Source organism: Lolium rigidum, chromosome 7, assembly GCF_022539505.1.
Source record: "Lolium rigidum isolate FL_2022 chromosome 7, APGP_CSIRO_Lrig_0.1, whole genome shotgun sequence".
In the NCBI taxonomy this organism is placed as follows: Eukaryota; Viridiplantae; Streptophyta; class Magnoliopsida; order Poales; family Poaceae; genus Lolium; species Lolium rigidum.
Genome location: NC_061514.1, coordinates 32180085 through 32187077, shown reverse-complemented (window position 1 = coordinate 32187077; position 6993 = coordinate 32180085). Strand labels below are relative to the sequence as shown.

Here is a 6993-nt window from a genome sequence, read left to right as displayed (position 1 = left end):
TTGTGACAAGATTGCCTTCATGATCTATAGAAGCCCAATAGTACACCCGTTCGAGGGAAGTGTGTGTAGTACTCCATCGGTGTACTCATGTAAGATGTTTTAATACTTTTAAAATAGACTAGACACAAACTAAAAGAAGTGCACCTACACACTAAAAATAAACTAGATACAATACCAAAAGCGAGTGAACCTATAAAAAAGATAAAACGCCTTACATTTCTAGATAGAGGGAGTAATAACTAATGTGAGATGCCAACTGTGATCTCCAAACCTTTCCTAAGAGAAAATTCTGACCGCCAAACCGATCATTTTCCCTTAATTGAGCATGCAACGAGTTTTTCCTATAAATTGGCATCGGCTTTGCGTCTCTCTTCATGCCCAGAAAAATATATGCATGCAGAACTTCCGGGCGGTAAACAAATGGCATTCCTGTTCTTGCCAGAACCGGAACTACTCATCTCCATACTTGTGCTACTTGTAGTTCTACTAGGTCTGTACGTCAAGTCTACTAGGTCCTTCAAGAATCCATTGCTGCCGATGGACTGGCCATTAGTTGGCATTCTCCCCTCCCTGGTCGTCAACCTCCACAGGTTGCATGACTACATCGCCTCGGACATCCTAGAACGCTCAGGGCATAGCCTAAAGGTTAGCATAGCCAGCAGACGTATCTTCGGAACATGCGACCCCGCAAATATCCAACACATATTCGCCTTGAACCATGCGAACTATCCCAAGGGTGAGGAGTTCGCTGATATATTCGACGTGACAAAGCACTCTCTGTTCACCATCGACAGCGAGACGTGTCGCCGTGAGCGCGCGAACTGCAAGAGTGTGCTGAGCAGCCCACTGTTGGTTAGCTTTACAACCAAGTGCTGCCGCGACAAGGTGGATGAAGGCCTCCTGCCCTTCATGGTCCACATGGCGAGAACCGGTGTTCCTGTTGACATGAGTGATCTGATGATGCGGCTTGTGTTCGACCTCTATGCCACGACCGTCTTCGGCGTGGACCCTGCTCGTCTATCATTCGACATGCCACCCGTGCACGTCACGGACGCGATGGATACGGTCATGGAGGTGGGTTTTTTCCGGCACAACGTCTCGGCGTCTTGCTGGAAGGTGATGAGGCGCCTAAACATTGGTCCTGAGAGGAAGCTCGCCGCTGCACAAGTGGTGCTACGCCGGTTCACCATGGACATGATCACGGAGCGGAGGAAGGGCGGCCATATTATCGGCAAAAAACCCATGGACATCATGTCACGCTACATCAATGATCCATACTACGATGATGATCTATTCCAGGCAACGCTCATCTCCTACATGATCGGCGGGAGGGACACGCTCGGCACCACCTTGACGTGGATTTTATACAACCTCGCCAAATACCCACATGTCATGTCGAGCATCCGCGACGAGTTGGCACCCATCATGTCCTGGAAAGAAGATATTGCTACCCCCGCTACGGAAGAATTCGAACCACAAGAGGCAAAAGCCTGAGAATACATGAAAGCCATGGTCATGTTTGAGCCGGAGGAGGTCAAACCCCTACTCTATCTGCAAGCCACCGTGTTGGAGACCCTAAGGTTGTACCCGCCAATCCCTATGGAGCGCAAGTATGTGTCAGCCACCGATGTGATGCCGAGTGGCGATGAGGTGTGTGCCCGGGACATCGTCATCGTCTCCCTCTACTCTATGGGTAGAATGGAGGCTGTCTGGGGGGGCTCACTGCCAGGAATTCAGGCCAGAGAGGTGGCTCTCCGAGGATGGACGTCAGCTGCGATATGTGCCCTCTCACAAGTTTTTGGCGTTTAACTCGGGGCCAAGGTTGTGCCTCGGTAAGGACATTGCGATCACTCAGCTGAAGATGATCATCGCTGTTGTCGTGTGGAACTTTGATATGGAGACGGTGGATGGTCAGGCCATCGATACGAAGTTGTCATGTCTTCTGCAAATGAAGGATGGACTAAAAATGAAACTCCATAAGCGACAAATGTTACATGCTTAAAGTGCCTCCCAGTTTCCAGGCGTCCATAGAATAAACACACATGGCTTAGCATGCACATGACAAGCATGTAACTGTGTGAGCTGTGATGTACATCATCAGCAGCGATGATCAACTTCAGCTGATTATTATTATTATTATTATTATTATTATTATTATTATTATTATTATTATTATTATTATTATTATTATTAGCAGTATTGGAAAAGGCGATGCCTAGGAGACGCTTACTCACGCTTAAGCACTAGGCGATGGACAAACACCTCGCCCAGGACATAAGCGGAAGTCTAGGCAGGGCAACCATGAAATTGTCTTTCCCATGAAGAAATCATACCATATTTCATTGTCGAGACATATGGACCATATTATAATGGTAGTTGATAGTAATTTACTCATTAACATGCTCTAGATTAATGTGTATTCACATATGATAACCAATTTACACACTTTACGGTACAAACTGTATGCTCGCGCCTAGAACGCTTAAGCACTGTCTAGTCACTACGCGAATGTCATTCGGCTCGCTTAGTTGTTGTTGTTGTTGTGGATATGGTTAAGAAAATATAACACATGATTTAGCAAACCCTCGCTATGCATGGACGGAATATAGGCATCGACATCAAAAAATATTTAAATAAACTATGTGTGATGGGTAAAACTAGGCACACATTCACATCGAAGAATCGTTTTGAATGTGTGGTCCTTCGAAAATGATTTTTTCAAATTGATCGTCATCGGAGAGATCGGAACTCTCAAACTATGAATTTTGAAACTAGTCTCGGTACACTTCGGAAGTGTTCGGAGAGTGTCCGGGGGTGATACAAAATGGTTTAGGTCATATATGAAAGGTACTAGAAGGATCAAGATTTATTCTGGAGTGTTTCAGAAGGGTCAGGAATATTTTCGGAGTATCAAAAGTGTCCAAGAGGACAGGGCTGGAGGGGCACTATGGGCCAAGGTGGTTGCATGGGCACTCCTTGGCCGACACATAGGGGGAAGTGTCCAAGGGTTGGACTCTTTGAAAGGATCGTATGCCGCACCTAGAGGGGGGGGGAATAGGTGCTAACCAATTTTTAGTTCTTTTTCAATTTAGGCTTGACACAAAGGTAAATTCTCTACATATGCAACTAAGTGAATTTACCTATATGACAAGGTAATCAACTAAGCAAGATATAGCTACACAATATAAGAGATAGAATAGGATAGAGGTAACCGAGAGTGGAGCACGTGGAGACACGGAGATGATTCCCGTAGTTCCCTTCCTTTGCAAGAAGGTACGTCTACGTTTGGAGGAGTGTGGTTGCTACGAAAGCCAAACCAACAGCCACGAAGGCTTCACTCAGATCTCCTATGGGCAACGCCACGAAGGCCTAGCCCACTTCCACTAAGGGATTTCCTCGAGGCGGAAACCGGGCCTTTACAAGGTTCTTGGGGCACACATCCACAACCGAATGGGAGGCTCCCAAATCTGTTACAACACAACAATCAACAACAATACATCAACACAAATCAACTAGGGATCCAAAGAGGAACACTATCAAGGGGGCCCTCAAGCATATGAGGGGGAAATGGAAAACGCTTCGGTGAGGATGTAGATCGGGGTCTTCTCCTTCGATTCTCCAAAGCACAAGTGATTTGGGTGGTTGACGGAGGAGATCTGGCTATTTTGGTGTTCTTGGTGGCTCAGCAATGGAGGATTAAGTTCTTAGGGTTTGAGCAACATTCCAAGGTAGGTGAAGGGGGTATTTATACCCCACCAACTTTTCTGCCCGTTGGAGGTGAAACGCCGGCAGTGCCGGCCTTGAGACGCCGGCAGTGCCGGCCACTTTTCTGAATCAGCAGGTCGACAGGCAGGCCGGCAGTGCCGGGCCAGAAACGCCGGCAGTGCCGGGGTGCACTCACCGGCAGTGCCGGCCTGAAGTCACCGGCAGTGCCGGGGTGCACACACCGGCAGTGCCGGCCCAGTGTTGCCGGCAGTGCCGGCCAGGGATAGGTTTCAGCTTCTTCCTTTTTCTTTTCTTCCTTTTTGAGTGGGTCGAGATTTTCCCGTGGTATCTTTTCCATAACTGTAGTCCACTTAGCACCCGGTTAAATTGTCACCGGTGTTGTTAACAAACACACAAAACTCAGAGATCATGAAATGTTCTTTCAATATCCCCCTTTTTGGTGTTTGATGACAATACCGTGATTTTGCAAAGAATAGAGCAAGAATATCATTGTGCTTGACATAAGAGAGAAACTCCCCCTAGATGTGTGCATGCGAGAAAATTAGTGCAAGAATATAGATGCACACATTAGGTATAGAGCAACTTCAACTTTCAAGGTAGAAAGCACAATGCTCATAAGACATATAAGATAGATAATGTATGGAAAAAGATAAAAGTTGAGATGTTAAGATCATACCCTTGCATACTGACATCCTCAACAATACAAGACAATAGTCTCAATTTCATGAATAAGAGTCCCATAATCATAGAGTCCCATAATCATATCAAGTAGATAAATCCATAGACAATATGTTCTATATAAGATGATCATACCAATTCATGACAATACTCTCAACCATATAGAATACCGAAAACCATAGCAATAGTTCACTCACTAAAAGGTCTTGCTCACCACACATAGACCACATAAAACACAAGATAAGGTTCAACATAAACATAGAAGATAAACGGAGGACACAAGCTTTAACGGAATGATAAAAAAGCAAATGCTTGTGCCCTCAAACCCTAGCAAATCCCGTGCAAGTCCTACTAGACCTTCTTCTCCCCCTTTGGCATCAAGACACCAAAAAGGAGAAAAGAAGCGATGCTACATCGTCCCATGAAAGCTCAATCATCCTCGGAGGATTCCTCTGTATCTTCATCATCGTCAGACTCGGCGGGCTCAACTTCATCACTAGTGGGGCGCCAACGGCGAGAAGGACCGGGAAGCCCAAGCTGTTCAAATTCAGTCACATTGCCATGCTTAGAGAGCCATTCTTCTTCAGGAGTGATGACCTCCTCAGATCCACTCTCAACAGGAATATCCAACTTGCGCATGATGAGATTTGTGTTCCTCCTGTCCATTTTCCGCTCCCTATGAGCTTGATACTGACGCCTGTTGATGTCAGACTTGAGACAGAACATCTTGGCCAACTTGGCCTCTATGCGAGCAACCCAACCATTGTCAGCAGGGGGAGCATACTCCATATCAGAGTCTTCTTGGGCAGAATCCTCATCATTGGGAAGACGAGGAGGATTAGCATGAGTCTTGACCTTGAGATCCTTGGCCTTGTGAGGTAGAAGAATAACCTCATCAGAGAGTTTGCCATATCCAGCATTGTCCCAACGAGAGCATATGAAGAACATGAAGTAGGGAGCAAATACAGGAGCCTTGCGAGCTATAATGCATGCCCAAAACTCATTCCACAGAAAGTCCATCACATCAAGCTGAATACCAGTGTCACGGTGCTGGTGCGAGAGATATAACAAGTTCCCAAGGTACCCATAGATCTGATCAACGCAGCCAACCTTGGGATTAAGGACCTCTCGGTAAATGCGGAGAAGGATGTCATACACCGGACGAAGGAATTTCTGAGATCCATATACCACTTCTCCTTCCAGATAAAGATCAGCAAGGAGAGTCTTCTCAATGGTCTTGGGAGTGTTGTGAGCTCTAAAATATCCGTCTTCATTGTCAGTGAGCACCGGATAACCAAGACATGCTGCAAATTGGTCCCAAGTGCCATGCAACATGCGACCCTCTGTCATCCAAGCCATAGTCTTGGCATCATCATTGTCAACATAAACTGTGGCAAAGAATTGCCCAATCACATCCACACTGTAAGGATGTAGAAACTTCATCAGAGGAAAAAGACCAAACTGCTCACAAATATATCGAGCTTCAACAAAGTATTGGGCGTGTCTATCCATGTGAGCAAAGTTGATGTGATGCATAGGATCAACTTTATAGGTGGCATTTGCATAGAGATCATCAAAGATCTTCTCTTGATACTTAGTCCGGAATGTACTCGAGCAATTGGTGGCCTTGGGAGAGGTGTAGATGTTGGTCTGACGCAGCTGAGCATACTCATTATCTGGCCACTTCCCAATGGGCATGCCTCTCAGCCTCCGGATGAGGTTAGCTCGAGGTTCAGCCGGAGCCATATTCTTCTCCCGACGAGACGACTTCTTCATAGGTAGGATTTCAGCTTCAAAGTCACTAGGTACCGCCCGTTTGCCTGAGTTAGAGCGATGAGAACCACCTGCACCTGTGAGAGCAATGGGTAGGAGGAGCATATGATAAGGTACACTAAAACAAAGCAATCATGATGATCAAAGCATGGTGAAAGAAATGTTCAAGATACAAGATAAGAAGCTAAAAGTGATCTGGAAACAGCTACACCGGCAGTGCCGGGGTGGTATGGGTGGCAGTGCCGGCCCAACCGGCAGTGCCGGTGAGACAGGGGCGGCAGTGCCGGTCAACACGAAAAACCTCCAGATCTGCTCTAGACTCAACCATTGTTCCTCAAATTTTCACAGCATAATGCACAAGATCATCCACCTCTATGGCAAAACTTACGGAGAGATCCATCCATCCTTCTTTCTTCTAGAGAGGTCTACCCATTCTAGAGAGGGAGTGAGAGGAGAGGAAGCTAACCGGAGGAGGAAGCCATGGAGGAGAGGGGGCCCTGCCCGGATCCACCGACCAGAGGAGGAGGGAGGTCCCGGGACGGCGGCCGGAGTGCCGGAGCGACGGCGGCGACGGCTGGGGTCGGGTGAGAGGAGAGGAACGCACGATGGGGGAGAAAGAGGCAGTTGCCCTAACTCCCCCTGCGGGCCCTCAACATATCCCACCCCAACAGCGGCAGTGCCGCCCAGTCGAGGCCGGCAGTGCCGGTGTGAAGGCACCGGCAGTGCCGCCGAAGCATCCCACAACCCAAAACCCTCGAAAAGTTGCAGAGTTTTAGTGTATGGAGATAGAGATGGTTTCTTTTAGGAAAGGTGGGG

At 47.3% G+C, this 6993-nt stretch overlaps 1 pseudogene; it reads left to right on the top strand.

The window, feature by feature from the left end:
- Positions 1-420: 420 nt before the first annotated feature.
- Positions 421-2002, top strand: LOC124671135 (annotated as a pseudogene).
- Positions 2003-6993: the final 4991 nt, after the last annotated feature.